The sequence below is a fragment of the Aotus nancymaae genome, unplaced genomic scaffold (assembly GCF_030222135.1).
Source record: "Aotus nancymaae isolate 86718 unplaced genomic scaffold, 86718_ANA_hifiasm-v0.15.2.pri h1tg000076l, whole genome shotgun sequence".
Taxonomy (NCBI): domain Eukaryota; kingdom Metazoa; phylum Chordata; class Mammalia; order Primates; family Aotidae; genus Aotus; species Aotus nancymaae.
This window is the reverse complement of record NW_026988491.1, coordinates 7,785,341-7,805,905: the sequence shown is the minus strand read 5'-3', so window position 1 is coordinate 7,805,905 and position 20,565 is coordinate 7,785,341. Positions and strand designations below refer to the sequence as shown.

Sequence of the window (20,565 nt, the reverse complement as noted above, 5' to 3'; positions counted from 1 at the left end):
GAACCTTCCTTGAGGATCAAGTTAAGAACTGTTTTTTCGAATTGTGGCCCCAGCACCTGGCACAACGCCTAGTCTTTGCTGAAGGCATTCATGACTGGCCGACTCTTTGCCTGAATAATACAACTCTGCAAAGTGAAAAGCTCACGGTTGAGGGGAGTCAGGCCTTAGCTTGCACCAGGCACAGACTTCCTGACAGCACAGCACCCACAGCCTTCTGTCCCCAGGAGGGGATGGAGTCTGTAAGGCCATGCACTTGGGGTTGTCCAGGGGCTCAGCAGAGCAGCCTTGGAGCGGGAAGGCCCCATCTAATCTCTTTGCCCAGGGCCTCTGCCTTTGCCACTGCCGGAGAAAGCAGGATCCCTGGGGACTTGCAGAGGTGGGGCGTGGGAATGGGAAGAAAGCAGCACAAGAAAGAGGCAGTGTGAGCCTGTAAAGCGATGCCAGGCTCCGCTGCTGTGCACCTCCAGCCAACAGGCCAATGGCAGATCTGCCAACTCCCCTGGGAGAGAGAGCTCGGGTCTGACGGAGAAAAACAGTGTGGCTCCTGATTCCCAGAAGCACAGAAACTGGGGATGGGAAAGACTGCGAGGCCGCTGGCTGCGCCCTGCCGACCCTGTGCACTTTCCCACATGCTGGAGCCACACCCGGAATGGCTCCAGCTCTGGGTCCCACTCCATCGTCGCACGGGGCCTGTCCTGCTTTGACACATGCCACTGTGTGAGAAATTGCCCAGTGATCACTTCAGACTTTTGGCCTTAGCATCCTGGCCTCTTGTCATTCAGAAGCAAACACCTTTTACTAAACGGCTGCTGGGTACCCAGTATTTCTCAGTGGTAGGACATTTCATCCTTTCTTTGAAAGAAGTGAAAGGACGTTTTTTCCAAGGCCACATAGCTGACAAGTGGAGGAATGGGGCTCAAATTCTGATGTGATTTAATATCACACACTCTTTCCACCTGGTTGGCACAGCTTAATATAGGAAAAAACACTAGCATTGGTGTCTGGCAGTCCTGGGTTGAAATCTTGACTCCCCATTTGCTGTTTGCATGGCTTTGCACAAGTAATCTTACCTCTTTGACTTCCAGGTTCTTTAACTGTAAAATGGGAAGAATGCCTCTTTTTGAGGACTAAATGAGGAAGTCTTTTAATTGCTAGTACCTGAAATATAGTGAATGCTCTCTGAATGTTCCCTCTACCCTTGCTTTATCTCATACCCCAGGACTAGTGTTGCACAACTTTCCTGGCTCCCTGAGATGAGCCTCATGGGAAGAAGAGCTGGGGGGAGACCACCTTAGGGCCCCCACCTCACCCAGGCAACACAGTGTAGTGAGAAGAGCCCCGCAACAGAGATGGACTGCTCCATTTAGTTTTCATTTGTTGTTTGCAAACTCTCCATCTTCATTTAAAATGTCCATCTGCTTCCTGAGGGCTTGTTGATCCACTAGTTTATTGACATTCAAACCTTTTGTGATGTGAATAATTTAGGAAACCTCTGCCCTAGTTATTAAAATGCAAATGTTTGTGCCCTGGTACCAGAAAGTCAGGTTCCTGGGTGAGACCCAGGAGTTTGCATGTTTTCAAGCTTCACCTAAGTGACTCCAACACCAGTGGTCTACAGACCCTGCTTTAAAAGCCATTGCACAGCTAGCCTGGAAAAAGTAGCAACATTCAGGCACCTAAAATACAGAATGATATATTGTATGATTTTATTTTGTTCTCTGTGGTTTTAAAATAAATTTGGAAATTTTAGTAACAGTCATAAACTAAGAAAAAGAAAAAATTGAACTTGCCTAGAGAAGTTATAGGATCAAAGTCTACCTCAACCACTTATTGACAGTAATTGTTTCCTTTCTAAATCTGTATCCTCATTTATAAAATGGAGATTTGTATAAAACATTGTGGAACAAACTACCCCAAATCTTTGTGGTGTAAACCCACAACCATTTATTTGCTTTCAATTTGTGGGCCAGGAATTTGGGCAGGGCTTGGCTGGGTGGTTCTTCTGCTCCATGCAGTGTTGCCTGGAATGACTCACTTGACTGCATTCAACTTGTGGCTTGGCTGGGCTGGAAGGTCCAAGTAAGCTTCACACTCAGTCTGGTGCCTTGGTGCTCCTTCAGGTGGCTATTGAGCTTCCTTGCAGCCATGTGGTCTCAGCATAGTCAGGTTTCTCATGTGGTAGCTGGTTTTCAAGAGGGCACATTACAAGAGGGGCAGAAGCTGCAGGTATCTTAAGGACCAGCATCAGAAGTTACAGAGCATCATTTTTACCTCATTCTAGTGGCCAAAGATAGGCACAGGGGAAACCTAGGTTTAAGGACATCCCACCTAGGGCCAAAGAACTTGAAGACATGCTAATCCACAATTTCCCCCTTCAGTCTGTTCTCTACACAGCAGCCAAAGTGATTCTTCTGAAACTAAATCAAATGCTAAATGCATCTTTAAAACCCTACAAGGGCTTCCCATCCCTCTTAGAATAAAATTCACAGTCCTGACTATGGTTTGCAAAACCTCATATGATCTAGGCTTCTGCTGCCTCTCCACCCTCCTCCCCCTTACCCACAATGGTACTTCCATCCTTTGCTGTTCTATGTAGGTCAAGCATATTCTCTCCTCAGGGCCTTTGCACTTGCTCTCCCCTCAACCTGGAAAACTTTTCCCCTAGATATTAACATGGCTCACCCCTTCACTACATTTTGGCCTTGCTCAAATGTTACCACTTCCTTCTCTGACCATCCTATCAAAAATAACCTCCCAGGTGAATCTTTATACCCTCATCCTGCCTTATTTTTTAACAGCCCTCACTGCTACTGCTACGCTTGCTTATATGTTCCTTACCTACCCCTGGCACCAGAATATAAGCTCCTCGAGGGCAGGAATTTTATCTGTTCTGCAAATAAATCACTCCATCCCTAGAATGAATGGTACTATTTTGGCTGAATGAATAATTCTTATAATCTGCTTTAAAAAAATAATTTGCATTTGAGCCTACCTCCCCTACCAGACTGGCAGGTCCCTAAAGGCAGAGGTTAAGTTGCTTTCATCTTTGCAGCCAACTGGGTCCTTGGTTTGAGCCCCACTCCTTGCTTGAAGCTCCAAATTTACTCTTTTAGAAATCTCAATAGGCTTCATTTTCAAACATGTACCAAGTTCTTACTATTTGCCATATAATGTGATATACTAGTGAGCTTGCATGTATTTTCCAAAATAAACCCCAAAGCAACTCCACATGATATGGCCTGTTATTATCCCCATATTACAGATGGGGAAACTGAGTCACAGAGTAGCTAAATAACTTGCCTGAGGTCACCCAAAAAATGGAGCAGCCAGAATTTAAATCCAGGTTGGCTTATTCTAAATCCATGCTCTTAACTTCTATACCATGCTGCTTTCTACATGATTTAGTCCTTGACTATAACTCATCTTTTTTTGTGCTGTTTCAAAACTGTTCTATGCATGCTCATCCCATTTCCTCTGTTAACTTGGGTTTATATCTTTTGATTCTCTCTTAAGCCAGCTCTGTCACTTACATTGGACAAGTTAATGAATCTCGCTGTGCCCCAGTTTCCCCAAACACAAAATGGAGCTAATAATAGAACCTAATCCAAGGTATGGTTGGGAGAGTTAAATGAGCTAATTCACATTAAGTGCTTACCACAATGCCTTGCAAGAATGCCATATAGTCAGCACCCAAAATCTCTTAGCTATGAATATTGTTGATTTTCATCAAAGTACAAAACACAACTTTATGCTTGGAACATACACTTGGATAAATATTTTTGCCTCTTCCATTAAACAGGGAGACTTTTGCTATTTTCATTTGTTCCTGCCAATAAACAGTGAGCCCCGCCACAAAACAGCACCACAGGATGCCCACTCTCCCGCACAAAGAGCTCTTGTGTCCTGACACCTTTTGCGGTTCTTGGCATTGTCAATCTTCCCCCCTCTGCCAGCATGAATTGAATGCTGCCCTGTGCCAGGCTTTCTGCGAGGCATTTCCTCACACACTGTGTCACTTTATATTCTTGTCCCCATATCACAGATGAAGAAACTGAAGCTCTCAGAGCATCTATAACTTGCCCCTAGGAGCCCAGCAAGAAAACAGGAAAACTTCACTGGTCTACATTCTCCTCTACCCACCCCCAATCTCTTCTCTACACAGCAGCCAGAGTTTTTCTGTTTTTTTCTTTTTTTAAAAAAAGTAATAGACTTTACTTCTTAGAGCAGTTTTCAGTACATGGCAAAATTGTGCAGAAAGTACAGTTTGCGTAGGCCTCTGCCCTTACATGTGCAGAGCTTCCCTCCCTCACTATCCTGTACCAGAGGGGTATAGTTGTTACAATCGAACCTGCGTCTATACACCATCATTGTCCAAAGTCCATAACTGACCTCAGGGCTGACTTTTGGTGTTATTTAGTCTATGGGCTTTGGCAAATGTATGACATGTATCTACCATTGCTGTATCATACAGAATATTTTCAATCCCCTAAACATCCTGTTTATCACCCCTCCCACCCAAATTTTGGCAACCACTGATCTTTTCACAAACTTTGTATAGTTTTGCCTTTGCCAGGATGTCATATTGTTGTAATTATCCAGGATTATCAGTATGTAGCCTTGTTAGAGTAAGTTGTTTTTTTTTTTTCCCAGAGATAGGGTCTTGCTGTGTTGCCCAGTCTAGAATGTAGTGGTACAATTGTAACTCACTGCAGCCTCTATTTCCTGGGCTAAAGTGATCCTCATGCCTCAGCTTCCCGAGTAGCTAGGACTACAGGTGCATGCCACCACCCCTGGCTAATTTATTATAATTTTTTAGTAGAGATGGAGGTCTCACTATGTCCCACAGGCTGGTCTCAAATTCCTGGCCTCACGTACCCTCCTACCTTAGTCTCTCAAAGTGCTGGGATTACAGGTATGAGCCACTGTGCTCAGCCAAGAGTGAACTTTCTAAAACTTTAATTTGCTGTCTCAGCTTCAGCCACATCAACTTTTTCTCAGCTATTCAATCTTTCTCTCTTCTTTCTTACCCCAGGTCCCCACATATTCTGTTCCCTCTGCCTGAAAAGCTCTTCCCTCCTTATTTCACCGAAAAAAACTTCTGCCCATCCTTGCCTCAGCTCAAATGTCACTCACTCGTCAGAGAAACCGCTGATAACCTTTCATATTGACCTTCATTGTGCCCAAAGCTCTGTGGGCAACTGTCCATCTTTGCTGAGTCAGTGCATGAACTATATGTATAACTGCCATGTATTAAGCATTTTCTATGTGTCAGGAAACTGTGTTGGGCACTTTGCATTTGTTATTGCTAATTCTTACATTCTCCCTGCTTGATTTGTATGATAAGCTACATCTTATAAATGTGAGATCAGGGCTCAGAGAAGTTCAGTGTCTTACCCAAAGTTCAACAGCTTATGAGGGTGGAAAGTTGATCTTTGAGTCCAGCTCTGTCTGAATTTAAAGTCTGTGTTCTGACAAGGACACTATGCCACTTTCTTTTTCTTATGTTGGAGTGAGCGTTGGGCCTCTGCTGGTGACAGAGCATTGGGGCTTTCTGAGTGGGTGGGCTGGTGACTGCCCATTTCCATGGTTCAGGGGTCAGAGGAGAGGTTGTCACCTTTTTAATACCATGCAGCAGCAGCTCTGCAGTAGAGCAATCACAGCATTTGTTCACCACATGATGGTTTGGCTCCTATTCAGTTTCCTGGGGAGAGCCATACAGCCATCTTTTATTACCACCCTCGGAGCTGAGAGAAAGAAACATAAAGAGATAAAGTGACTGTGTGGCTTGCATTTGCTTCCTGCCTGCGCCACCTCCTTGCTCCTGCTGCCCCTCACCCTGGGCCCCCACAGGTGTCAGGGCAAGGTTGAGACCATTCTTTGTCTCCCATCTGGCAGCATTTATTTTCTCTGCACTTCTCTCCAGCAAACACTGAAGCAGGAGAAGAGTCAAAATGGTTGTGTAAGGTTGTGCAGCCTGTGCACTGCACAAAGGCATACGGTGTCCTCCAAGTAGGGGTTGAAAATCAGCCTGGTGTCTGCTCACCTGTGCTCTAGCTTGGGGCTGCCTCCAGCCTTTTTCTAATTTGGACAGATGTCTTATAGGTTAGTAGGAAAGGCTGGAGAATGTGACTTACAGGAAAGAACATTATATAACCCTGGGCTCTGATAACCAAATACCTCCTCTTGGTGTGGGATCTGGATTTGCGAAGAGGCCCAGACCCCAGACTGCTGACACCAACCAGAGCTCCTATAAGCATAAATCACTACAGTCATCATTAGCAACTCTTCTATCTAGACTTGGAAACTCCTCATGCAAATTGCTTTGACCCTATGTCTGCATGTGAATTCTTGGGTCAAGAGCAAAGCAGTTTAGGCAGGTTGTTAAGACCACAAGCCTGCAGTTAAGCTGACCTGGATTCAGGTTCTCCCTCTGTCACTTACTATTGGTGTGACCTAAGTGCACTTACTTACCTCTCTGAGCCTCAGGTCTCTCACCTGTGAAACAGAATGGTGCTTAGAAAGGTTAGCTATAATCTGCAGCCATGATAAAAATGGCTAACATCAATTGCTTACTATGTGCCTGCCACTGTTCTAAGCACATTTAGAGAGACTAATTCCTTGAATCCTCTGAAGAACTTATTTTCTAGATGAAGAATCTGAGCCACCAAGAGGTTAACGATTAGGTTGGTGCAAAAGTAATTGTGATGTTTGCCATTACTTTCTTTTTTTTTTTTTCTTCCCCACACTTTTTATTTGTTAATTCTGCTGCTCCACTCTTCTTTGGATGTGGCCCCTGCTGCCTCTGAGATGCACGCATTAGCAGGGCCTCTCACACTGAGGCTCCACACACAATTACATTTGCACCAACCAAATAACTTGTTGAAGGTCACACAGCTGCTCAGTTGGTGAAGCTGGTGTTTGAATCAGAGCTCTCTACTAACTCTTGAAGTAAAGGACACAGAAGTAAAGTCCAGTCCCTCACAAAGAAAGTACTCAGTAAATAATAGCCATTACTGTTATCAGCAGTGGCAGCTGTAGCTACCAGCATCCAAGCCTGCCAGGGCAGATCGTCCATCATGTCATGTGGTTCTCAAACCCTGTTCCACAGAGGTATCTCCTAGTTTCTTTGAGTTTTTGAGGGGTATGGGATAGAGTGGGCAGAATTCCAGTTCCCCTCTCCACACCCCCATCTCTTTGAACCAGAAAATTAGTTCCACTTTCATCTATTTATATCTCAAAATTCCAAGTAAAAATTTTTCTGAAAAAGAGTTCCGCTGCCAGGCAAAAGTTTAAAAACTCATGGGCTAGCCTAACCCATTCATTTCAAAATAAATGTGCCACAGAGAGGGCAAGTAGCATGCTCAATGACACACAGAGTGAGTTGGAGATCGTGCCAGGGCAGAGCTATTTCCTGATTCCCAGAGCAGTGGCTTTTTGCTAAGCCTCCTTCAATGTCTTGTTTTTTCCCCTCCAGTGCCAACCTGGAGAATGTATTTTGCTTGCATTTCCCAGAGCCCCTCATTCCAACGCGCCCTCTCCAAGTCTCCGAGCACACCACCTGTATGTGTGTCTCCTCATGCAAATGCTGACAGGTGCCCCCAGTCCCAGGCCGACCGACCCGGGCACTGCCCTGCTTCACAAAGGCGAGTCTGCGAGGCTGGGCTCACGCTGCTGGCTCTGTCTCTTGTCATGATGGTCAGACCTGAGCTCAAAGAGGAGAGAGAAGGCTGACAGGTTCATAGTGTTAATGGGATACATTTGAGAAATGCTAAACCAACAGTGTTTGGAAATTCAGGCCAGCAGCCAGGCACTGAGCTGGCCAAATTTCAGCTAGGGGGGAAGTAAGGGAGGCGGTATATTCGGAGACAGAATTAGAGTGTCTTTTAAAAACTGGATGAAAACATTGTTTATTCAATACCCTGGAAGCACAAAGATAAAACATGCATAATGGATTTGGGATCTTTCAGCAAACGGCTCTCCTAAACTGTCTCCATCATCGTAATAAAGAATTGCTGCCATTCACAGAGGCCTACTGTGTGCTGGGCAGCTCTGCCTAGATCCTGTCCCTGTGGTAAACTAGTGCACAGATTAGGAAGCTGAGGTTCAGAGAGGCAAAGTCATTTGCTCAGGGTCACACAGCTAATGATTGTGAAGGAACTGGGATTTAACCTGCCCTTAACCGGTGGGGTATATCCAGTGCTCTACACTGAAGCTCAGAGAGTGAGGCTATGTCCACAGCCAGAAGAAAACAGAGATGGGGTATGAATGCAGGTGTATCTCTAAAGACCATGACTTGTCTACTGTACCTTGCTCTGTACCTTCTTCATGGGTGCCTATGCGTCCTTTTTTCCCAGGGTTTAGCATGCCGCCTAGTCCAGGGAGGGCGCTCCATAAATGTTCACTGAATGAATGAATGAGCGAACCTTAGTGTATCATATTGTGATGAGGCCTATCAAGCCTATAGAAAAAATTAGATGGGCCTTACTTGGGAATGCCCAGTCTTTCTTTCGAGGTCTCATTGCTATGGTAATCTTCCCTAATGGCCTAAGTTGATTGATAGGTTTAGGGTTTCTGAGGATGTCTTAATTCTCTCTTTATCTAGTGTTCTGACTATCTCAAGTTAGTTAGAGTGTCTCAGTGGTCTCCATCTAAATCCATAGTATTAACCAGCTTAAACTGCTTTGCCCTTGACCCTAGAGGTCATGGTCCTAGTCTGTTTTCAGCTTTGCAACCCATGTGGTCTCTCACTGCTACTTAACTCTGTCATTACGGCATGACATACACGGTTCACATATGATTAAGTAGAGCTGTGTCCTAATTAAACTTTATTTACAAAAACAGGTGGTAAGCCAGATAGGGCCTATGGGCTATAATTTGCCAACCTCTGGTTAAAAGTATGACCTTGAGTCAGATGTGGAGCGTATCTGTAGTTCTAGCTACCTGGGAGGGTTAGGTGGGAGGATCACTTGAACCCAGGAGTTGAAGGTTGCAGTGAGCTATGATCATACCACCACAGTCCAGCCTGGGTGACAGAGAGAGACAAAAAGAAAGAAAAAGAAAAAAGAAACAAAAAGAAAAGAAAGAAAGGGAGGGAGGGAAGGAAGGAAGGAAAGAAAGAAAGGCTGGGTGAGGTGGCTCATGCTTGTAATCCCAGCACTTTGGGAGGTTGAGGCAGGCGGATCACTTGAGGTCAGGAGTTCAAGGTCAGCCTGGACAACGTGGGGAAACCCTGTCTCTACTAAAAATACAAAAAATAGCCAGGTGTGGTGGGCACCTGTAATCCCAGCTACTCAGGAGGCTGAGTCAGGAGAATCACTTGAACCTGGGAGGTGGAGGTTGCAGTGAGGCAAGATTGTACCACTGCACTCCAGCCTGGGTGACCGAGTGAGACTCTGTCTCAAAAAAAAAAAAAAAAAAGAAAGAAAGAAAAGAAAAGAAAGAAAGAAAACAGATATGACCTCTTGGAGTGTGACTGTCTGGGTTAAAAATCCCCACTCCAGCCCTTACTTGCTTTGTTGGCATTCGACAAATTATAAGATTTCTGTGTGATTTAGTTTCACCATTTATAAAAGGTGGATGATAATGATCCTTCCCTTGTAGGGAGATTGCAAGGAATAAAATAATATTTATAAGGCACTTAAAAATTAGTGTCTGGTACTCCATAATTGTCAGTCTCTATAATCCTTAGTTACCCACAGAGTGGTGTATGTGACCTTGTAATGATGTTAATACAAGCCTTTTAGGGCTATGTATGGTAAGAATTGGACAAGGTCATTTATGTAAGCTCCATTAGAGCAAGGTTTTTAGTATTTTGTTCTTTATTATTTTTTATTTCCCTCAAAACTATTTACAAAAACAGGTGGCCAGCCCATGTGCCATAACTTGTTAATTTGATTTTTTAAAATATTACACTAAAATACTGTTTCCCTTGATTACTGAATTTTTTGGCTCCCTACTCCCATCCCCATTCAGTTCCCAAGGTGAGTGCTTCACTCACCTCCCAGCCTGGCCAGATCTTAGAGCAGTTCCTGGCACATAGTAGGCATTTGCCGAATGTTTGTTGAATGCATGAAAGTACCTGGAAATGGGGCCTAGCAGAGTGAGTCTTCAATAAATGGAACTTCCCACAGTGTTTGCATTCTGTAGGAAGGTTCCGAGAGGCAAAGTCACTTGCTCAGGGTCACACAGATAATGGTTGTGAAGGAACCGGGATTTAACCTACCCTTACCCCTGCCCTTTAGAGGTCAAGCTTGGGAATCAGACTGCCTGGGTCTATGTTCTGGCCCAGCCACTTACTGTGTGGCTTTTTACAGCTTCTTAGCCTCTCTGTGCCTCAGTTCCCTTATATGTAATTCTAGGCTAGTGAAAGTGCCTTCCTTGTAAGGATGTTGTGAGGATATTAAATGACTTAATTCACTTAAAGTGCTTACAGGAATCTGGGACACAAGACAAGCACACAATAGATATTAATATATCTATTAATTAATGGTGGGAGTGTAAATTAGTTCAACCATTGTGGAAGACAGTGTGGTGATTCCTTAAGGATCTAGAACCAGAAATACCATTTGACTAAGCAATCCCATTACTGAGTATATACCCAAAGGATTATAAATCATTCTACTATAAAGACACATGCACACATATGTTTATTACAGCAATATTTGCAATAGCAAAGACTTGGAACCAACCAAAATGCCCATCAATGATACACTGGATAAAGAAAGTGTGGCACATATATACCATGCATATACACTATGCAGCCATAAAAAAGAATGAGTTCATGTTTTTTGCAGGGATATGGATAAACCTGGAAGCCATCATTCTCAGCAAACTAACACAGGAACAGAAAAGCAAACACTGCATGTTCTCATTCATAAATGGGAGTTGAATGATGAGAACATATAGACACAGGGAGGGGAACATCACACACCAGGGCCTGTCGGGGGGTGGGGAGTAAGGGGAGGGAGAGCATTAGGACAAATATCTAATGCATGCGGGCCTTAAAACCTAGATGACGGGTTGATAGGTACAGCAAACCACCATGGCACATATATACCTATGTAACAAACCTGCACGTTCTGCACATGTATCCCAGAACTTAAAGTTAAAAAAACAGATGTTAGTATCTTTATTATTTTTCCTCTGGGGTTCAGAGTCACTGATGGGCAAAATGGCAGAAATGAATAGGGCAGCTAAGGAAGAACTAGGTAGAATCATTTCAAAGAAGTGGGATTTTCTGTTTTTAAATTCTGGTGAGCATTAGAACTATCTGACAAGCTTGGTTACATGAAGTTTCCTGTTCCCCACTCCAAGGGATCTTGATTCATTATGTTTGAGGCCCGAGAATCCCCTTTTTCAACATGCAAAGTGAGCTGTGTTGCAGAGGGTCCCAGGAGCACACATTGAGAAATGCCAGATCTTTGTTTGTAGGGAAAGACTTTTTTCTCTTCCAGGACGTGCGGCTTCCTGAGAACAACCAGACAAGCTACTTCCTGCCGCTTTTCTTCCCTCTGTGTCCTTGGAGGGGATCTACTTCCAGGTGGGGTCAGTTAGTTTCAGCTGCTCCTAGGTCTTTCCCATGGGCCTCCAGCTGTGCAAACCTTGGAATTTTTGTACCAGGATTTCCCAGTTAGAACATCCAGGGCTCTGCCAATGATACCAAACCTGCTGCGCCTTTCTGTGAATGTCGGATCTCTCTGCTGTGGGATGCCCTGCAAGCTGAGGTTTCCCTAGGAGATTTGACTCTGTGATTAATAACTGTTAAAGGGCATGAAGCCCTTGGAGAGGGTACCGGCATCTCTTCTTCAAGATCCAGGGAAGTGAGTGCAGCTTGAATCTCAGGCCAGAGCTGCCTGTATAGGAGAACAGAGGCAGAGTGGAGGGAATACAGGCGCTTGCAGCCACACAGACCTGCTTCAAACTCTGTGACTCTGGTACTTATCAGCTATGTGGGAGCCTTGGTTAAGTGACTTAGTGTCCATGTGCCTCTTAGGTTCCACTTCTTTAACCAGATAGAATCATGCCCTCCTGGCAGTGTGCCTGTGAGAATCAAATGCTGTGTGAAAGCAAAACACCCAACCAGTGTCTGGCACATGGCAAGTGCTCAGAGCATAACTGTGTCTGCAGTCAGGAATTTTGAGGTGGGGTGGAGGCTGGCAGCCAAGGTAGGTCTCTCTCACTCTGTCCCCTTTTGTCTTCCAGACCATGCAGACTCTATGCCTTTCTCTCTGGCACATTTGTTGGTTCCCTACATGTGGTTTTTGTCCTCCCAACCAGATTGCAGGCTCCAGTGAAGTTGCAAGCTAAAGAAATGCTGTGTATCACTTTGCCACTCCCCTAAAGTTTATTGAATACAAACTTTGTAGGAAACAACTAAAAGTGGTCAATTCCAGTTTCTCTGTTCTTTTCCCCAAAATACCTTATTTGTATCCTGCTTCATTTTATGACTAAGTGAAATAATGTGGGAAAGTGTCTGACTCATAGAAAATATTCCTTTTTGTGAGAGTATAGCAAATTAGAGCTGGCAAGAGACTTTAAGTTTACTTAATTCCACCCTATGGTTTTATAGATGAGAAAACTGAAGCTCAGAGAGGGGAAGGGGCTGGCAGTTGGGGGTTCTCATCTGAACCACAGAACACAAAAGCACATGATGATGACTATTTTCACAGTTCTCCGAGGGATGATATATAATTTGTACCATTATCCATGGACAGGAGAGAAGATAATTCAAAGAATGCCTTACAACACTGATACTTTACTTTCTACCAGGACATTTGAGAAGGGCTGAGCAAATGATACCAGAGCTGTGGCTAGCCCAGACATCTTACCCTACCTGAAAGCTTCCCACAGTGGACAAGAGTCACAGCCCAGTGTTGAGTGGAGTGGAAGGAAAAAACCATCCCATTGCTTGTCCCAAGTGCTTTACAAAATCCCAATACTCTATGTGCATAAGGAGATTTTTCTGCCTGTTTGGAGGATGGTAGAAAAAACTGTCACATGTACAAGCAAAATGCCTCTAAAACCCAAAATTTACTATGTATATTAGGGCAGCCTGTCTGTTATGAAAACAAACAAAAAAACAAACAAACTTGGTGGTCTAACACACAAGAAGCCTATGTCTCTTTCCACTCAAGAGTTGAGTGTGGCATTCAGCAGATGACCTTCTGCAGAGTTCCTCAGGAATCCAATCAGGCACCTTTCATCTGTGGCTCCACCATTGCTAGGTGCTCAGAGCCCTCTGCAGACTAGCTGCATCTGCTAGCCAAGGGAGGAGGAGAGGATAGACTACTTGGAAAGATTTTTATGGCCAGGCCTCACAGAGCCATATAGCAGTATCACTAGCATTCCATTCATCCCATTGGCCAGAGCTCAGTCACATGCCCACACTCAACCACAAGGCCTACTGGGAAATGTAGTCCAGATAGATACCCAGGCAGAAGAAGAAACAAGTTTGACCAAATATCTCTGCATGCTGTATAACTTTAAACCAGTCTCATTTATTACCCATCTTCAAACCAAGGAAATGAGGCTTGCTTACATCAGACTTGTGCCAAGGATCAAGAGAAATAATGTCTGTTGCAGTGCTCTGAAGCACTAAATACAGGTGAACTGCTATTATTAATTTCACCACCTCCTGAATGCCTGGCCCAGGGCCCAGTACATAGTAGGTCCAAAACAAACCATTGTGCAGTTGATGGTCTTCCCACCAGCCTCCTGAATGCATGCTTTGCTCCAGCTAGCTGGCGTTTGGTTCACACACACATCTTTTCGACAAGTCACTCATTGTTATCAGTCATTGCCGATTGCCCCTGCCAGCTATGAGCTGGAACACAGGAAGGGTTTTATCTGAAGCCTGAGACATCCTGAAAGGATGAAGCCTCCCTTCTTGGGTCCCTGGAAGGCTGCCCATTGCACCTCACATTCTTTACAGCCTGGAGGCCGATGGTAACTATGAGCTCTGTGAGGGGCTACAGCAGCCAGCTATGGAGGCTGCTGCTGATGTGCAAAGCTCATGGCTTGTGCCCTAGAGACCTCGATTCTTTTCCCAAGCCCCCTCCCCGTGACCCACAGGCTCTAGTGTTGCTCAGAAGGAGGAGGAAAAGGCCCCAGAGAAGCTGTCAAAACTTGATCATCAGTGGTGTGCCCAGTTCCCTGTACTGTATGTAAGTGGGTGTTTTGAATGTTTAAGACACAGAACTTGTTAGATGGGTATTTTTTTTTAAAAATGAATGTTTAAGACAAAGATCATCTTTCAGGTTATAACAGCTTGCACTTACATAATGTTTACTATGTGCCAGGCATGTTAATTAATTTAGTCTTCAAAACAATCCTATGAGTTAGAGATAATTATAGCAATTTTATGGAGGAGAAAATTGGAGCACCAAACGTTCACTGGCCTTACCCAAGATAAATCACAGGAGGGTCCCTTTAGTCAGGGCATGGACTCTATAGCTCACCACAGTCCCCACCACTCCCTAATGTATCCCAGACATAGAGGCTAAACATCAATTATCATTTCTCTGTACTTGAAAAGCAGTAGAGAGTGTGTTACTTAAGACTACGATACTGAATCCAGACCACCGTAGTTTAAATTCTGTCACTGTCACATTTTATCCGTGTAAACTGGGAAAGTTGCTAACTGCTCTAAACCTCAGTGTCTTCAGTAAAATACATCCAGAACTACCAGCCTTTTTTTTTTTTTTTTCCTCCAGGGGTTATACTTAATGTAGCATACTAGTTTGCAAACTCTGAGTTGAGATATATTTAAATCTTGTCTATTTGCCAACAGATGTGGAAAATGGAGCTCAGAAAGTTCCAGTAATTTTCCCATGGTCAGTGATGGTATCTAATCTTCAATTAGAACCTAGGCCTATAAACCTGCCCATGAATCCCATCCTCCTTGCATTTGCTTGTTTTATAAAAGCCTCTATTCTCAGAACCTGGTATGAATGCTTTGGAGTGAACAGCTCTACCATTTATTAGCAAGGTGACCATAAGCAAGGTACTACCTAAGCCTCAATTTTCTCATCTGAAAAATAGGCTAATAAAAAAAACAACGTATTTTTCACACGATTTCGGAGATTGAATGGAAGAGGTATTTCAAATGGCTTCCTCTACCTTTAGACCTTGGAGGTATTGGCCAGTCTTGCCTAGAACACCCTTGTTGCCATCCCAGCTCCAGAAAATATCCTTGGCATGGCCAACCCACACCCATCTTCCTGATTCCTTGTTACTGCTCACTTGTGCTTAGAAACCCTCATTGACTGCATTCTCCCTTGACTCAGCCCAGCCTGGAATATGGGGCTGCATGGACTATAAACTCATCATATTGTTTCAAATTGTTTCAATTGTTTCATATTGTCTTGCTTAAGAATTTATCCCCAGAACCAAGCCCTTTGCTCATGCAAAATAAATGTGTGTTGGGAACAGCTACCACCTAGGTGGCTGCCTGAAATGTACCTCCACTTCCTTCCCTTGGTGAGGAATTTCATGCAAAGGTGGGGTTCTCCTGCTTACAAAAGGATTTCTTCTCCTAAAGCCCATTTCAAACCACCGCACTGTAGATAATATAAGCAACGTTCTTAGCACAGTGCCCTGTGTACAGTAAGTGCTCAATATATGTTAATTATTGCCATTTTCATTGTGTGCTGGCTCAGTCCATAGGCATCAGAAGAGTGGGTAAGGGGGCTGCTGTTTGTGAATCACCCACTAGGAGCCAGGTACAGTACTTGATGCTAGCCATAACTTACTTTGGTTAATCTTCCTAATCAGGTCAATCCACCATCTTTTTATAGCTGAAGACACTGAAACTTAGAGAGGTCAGCTACTTGCCTATGGTCACACAGGTTTTAAGAACTAAACTAGGACACCAGCCCATTTCTCAATGGCCCAAATTCCTCCCTCCCCAAGACATGCACACATACACAGATGTATACATAGGAATTTCACTGTTTTTTTCTACCAGACTGGCTATCTTGGTTCCACTCAATCCTGACAACAGTGCCATTTCTTCCTTTATGAATGTTTACTTAGCACCTGCTATGTGTCAAGCCCTCTATTAAGCCTCGGGAGATGGAAGTAAATGGGCACAGTGCCTGCTGCAAATGTATGCAGATAGGTGGACAACAGATGAGTAACTACAAGTGTGATGCAATTACCAAAGGGAGAAACAAGATTGAACTCTGGGGACATGTAATTATCCCCCTTAAATAGATGAGGAAACTGGGGTTCAGGTAGGTTAAAGACTTGATCAAGCCTGAGCAATGTAGTGAAACCCTGTCTCTACAAAATATAAAAACAATAGCTGGGTGTGGTGGCACCTGCCTGTAGTCCTGGCTACTTGGGAGGCTGAGGTGGAAGGATCACTTGAGTCCAGGAGTTCAAGGCTGTAGTGAGCTATGATTGCACCACTGCATTCCAGCCTGGGTAACACAGCAAGACCCTGTCCCCCCAACCCCCCAAAAAAAGACTTGCTCAAAAATCACAAAGCAAATAAGATAGCTAAAATTCAACATGTGCTGACTACATGCCAGGCATTTTTTCTTTAACTCACTTAAATCCTCTTATCGACTGTGAGGTAAGTGCTATTATTATCTTCAATTTCCACAAAGAATCTGAGTCACAGACCATGAAAGTAACTTACCTGAGATGATAAAGCTAAGAAGTGGCTGAGTCAGAATCTGAACCCAGATCATCAAGCTCTAGACCTTGTGTTCTTAATCCTCTGAATTCAGGTCTGACACCACAACTGCCTTCTCTGCAGGATGGGAAGCTGGCAGGGAAGCAGGTTTACCGTGCCTGCCCATTAGGCATCCTGGGAACCCCCTCCATGTGTAACTGTGATTGTCATGACTGAGACTCTGCTTCAGGAAGGCAAGGACCCGGTTCCCAGACAGGGATAAGCTGCACGCAGCATCCAAGACAGCAGCCCAGCTCTTAAAGCACCTCCTTGCATGCATGAGTCTCCCTAAGTGTGGTCCTCAGATCTCAGGAGATTAGAGGGAGAGTCATGCTTCAGGAATCTGAGACTTCAGAGAAGAAAGCAGCAGGTTTGCTGGCACTCTTATCTCACATCCATGGGCGCCAGGTCCAGGTACACACATTCTAGATAGGCCTCTAGTGCTCAGTGGTAGGGCAGGTGGCCTGGCCAGGGCGGAGTCAGGAGCAAGTTCTTCATAACCTACTTGGCCCCAGGGAGTGGTAACTTTGGAGACTCAAAGAGGGCCAGAAAGCGTCCTCTGTGTAACAGTTCCTATAGCTCAAGGCCTCAGAGAGAGGCATAAGTTAAAGCCCTTTTCAGGAGACCAGATTGGGGATAGGGGCATAGTTTACCAAATATCACTGGGGAATACATGACTTCTGAGCCGCCACTTTGATGATAAATGTCTTGCATTTTTTTAAGTTGTTTAAGAAAAGTTAGAGACTATGTTGACTTGCATCATCTGAGGTAAGCCTCACCATAAGCCCATTTTATTTGGTTGTAATTAATTTCAAACTCTGAGGCTAGCCCCAAAATGCCTAGTTTATTTGACTAACATGTTATTATGTTTTTATCATCTACCTATTTACCTAAGTGTTCTGGGGACAGTTAAGTTTTTAGCCTTTATGCCTTATGACAATGAGCAACTAAGTTTACCTTATTTATTTTTATTTTTTTGAGACAGAGTCTTACTCTGTCACCCAGGCTGGAGTACAGTTGCATGACCTCAACTTACTGCAGTCTCTGCCTCCTGAGTTCAAGCTATTCTCCTGCCTCAGCCTCCCGAGTAGCTGGGACTACAGGCAATGCCACCACGCCCAGTTAATTTTTGTATTTTTTCAGGGGAGTTGGGGTTTCGCCATGTCAGCCAGGCTGGTCTTGAACTCCTCGCCTCAAGTGATCCTCCCACCTCAGCATCCCAAAGTGCTGGGATTACAGGCTAAGTTTAGTTTAGAATTAAGAAGTAAAATGATTCTTTCTGTATTCAATTATACATGTAAATCTTTATAGTTTCAATATCATATTTGTATGTGTATGTTTCTTGCCTTGAAAGCTAGACTCTCAACTCCCAGAAGTCTTGGCCTATGTCTAGTTCTTAGCTATATTAGCATTTATTGAGCATTTTTCTATGTGCTGAGCACTATTCTAAGGGCCTTACATGGATTACTAGTTTAATCTTCCCAACAACCCTATTAAATATTAATAGTACTAGTATGACCCTGGTTATACACAGAGCGGTTACATAACAGGCTGTCAAGTATCAGGGCACTCTTGGCCATTCTTTCCTGTTTTTTTTTTTTCCCTTTTTCCTGTTTTTTTTTTTTTTTCCTGAAATAATAACATTTTTATTCATAGCACATTTTATGTCATAGAGCACGTTTCTGATCCTTGTAATAATCCTGTGAGATAGTCAGGGAAGACGTTATCTCTACTTGACAGATGAAGAAACTGAGTGGTGTGAATATGACAAGTCACAAAGTTTTAAAATGTCAGAGCTTCGATTATTAATATACCTTATTAATCTCATATATCACCAGAATTCAATATTTAGTGGATACTTAATAAACATGTGGCAAAGGAATTGATCTAAATTTTCTGGTTCCTAGAGTCCAGTGTTTCTTTTATTAACAGTTTAGTAATTCTCCTCCAACTGGTATGATAGGTTTGTATCTGAGTCAACTAAATTACTAACCCAAAATCAGGAATGTTACTTAATTGAGGCCCAGCACAGTGGCTCATGCCTGTAATCCCAGCACTTTGGGAGGCCAAGGCAGGCAAATCACCTGAGGTCAGGAGTTCGAGACCAGCCTGACCAATGTGGTGAAACCCCATCTCTACTAAAAATACAAAAATTAGCAGGGCATGATGGCTCACGCCTGTGGTCCCAGCTACTTGGCAGGCTGAGGCAGGAGAATCACCTGAACCTGGGAGGTGGAGGTTGCAGTGAGCTGAGATCGTGCAACTGCACTCTAGCCTGGGTGACAGAATGAGACTCCATCTCAAAAAAAAAAAAGAATTGTTACTTAATTGATGTAATTTAGGTAACCAGATCTTCTGGATTGAAAACATAAGTTTACTATCTTTTCACCTACACATTTCATAGGAATACATGTAAAATTACTTTCTTTGATAGAATAGGCCAAGAAAAAATCCTATAAACAAATACCTATTAATTACCTGTGGTGCAAGAAGAGGTAGCCTAATATAAGCCAGAAGTTTACTTAGATCTTTCCGTCTCTGTTCCAAATCATGACGGACCCAAGTAAGAAGTGCATTCAATATTGTCTCCTCATTAGGAATGTTCATGTCATCACTAGCCAAGAGCTTTGCAATTTCACTGGCTGGTAATAATACAAATTCCTGGTTTCTAATTACTTCCATGAAATGCTCCATAGTATAATTGTGAGCCACTTTATGCAAATCTGTACAACTTTGAGCATCAGCAAAAGAACGAATTCCAAGACAGTTGGATGGATGAAGTTGTTTCATTAAAAACTTACAGCATGCTTCTACAACCTGAGAAAGCTGAAGAAGGCAAGCTGTAGATAACAGGGACTCAATATTATCTTCTTTTAATTCAAGGTGGCCTGTATAAGCATACTGGATCAAGGACCACAATGAATTCGGTTCTACACCTTCCATTTTTATTTCTTCTTATCTCGCTTCTCTGACATCATTAATAAACATGGCAGCAACATAGTCTGAGACAGAGGAGAGCACCAATCTGTGAGCTGGAATTCTGCAATCACCAGCAACTAAAATTACGTCGCACAGCTATTTATGTCTCAAATAGTTTTCCATTTTTTTAAATGTTTGCTCGGCATGATTAAGGGCTTGGAAAAAGGCTTAGATTATTGGAATTTTGTTATCATGCTCAATATTATACTATCTGTATTAGTCTGAGTCTCCAGAGCAAAAGAACCAATAGTAGATGATAGGCAAATAGATAGATAGATGTACATGCAGGTATAGCTACAGATTTACTATGAGGAATTGGCTAACTGGATTATGGAATCTGAGAATTCCAGGATCTGCAGTTGGCAAGCTGGAGACCCAAGAGAGCCAATGGAGCATGTCCCAGTCTGAGTCTAAGTCCAGAGTCAGGAGGAGACTGATGTCCTAGCTTTCAACATACTCGCTAATAAAAATTATTAATTACTCATTCATTGATCATCCCATACCATCTAACCTTTCTATGTGATGAAACTTCAGCTCACTTCTTGATGCCTGCATAGTCCTCCAGTTCATTACAGGATGATTCTTGGTCATGCCCTACACACTAAACACTTAACTGCCTTCCCCTCAGTCACTCATATCAGCCAAGATGTAAACTACAGCTGAATGGTCTGCTATTTTCATGCTAATGGTGCTTCAATACTTTTCATCTGCCTCTTCTTACACTGAGGCTTATACTATGGATCATTTACATTTCTAGAAACCCCTGAAATATTGGCATTATCCTCCTACTCTCAGCTCCGACTTCAACAGTCAGGCAGGGAGACAGAATTCTCTCTTACTCAGCTTTTTCTTCTATGCAGGCCTCCAGCAGATCTGATGAAGGCAACCCACAATGACTAGGACAACCT

At 43.6% G+C, this 20,565-nt stretch overlaps 1 protein-coding gene and 1 pseudogene across 2 annotated transcripts in view; one reads left to right on the top strand and one right to left on the bottom strand.

Annotated features, from left to right (window-relative positions):
- The window catches only part of SYN3 (synapsin III), a 497,817-nt gene that overhangs the window by 125,878 nt on the left and 351,374 nt on the right, over positions 1-20,565 (top strand). The gene's annotated exons all lie outside the window — the stretch shown is intronic.
- On the bottom strand, positions 69-20,248 carry LOC135271225 (kelch-like protein 5; annotated as a pseudogene).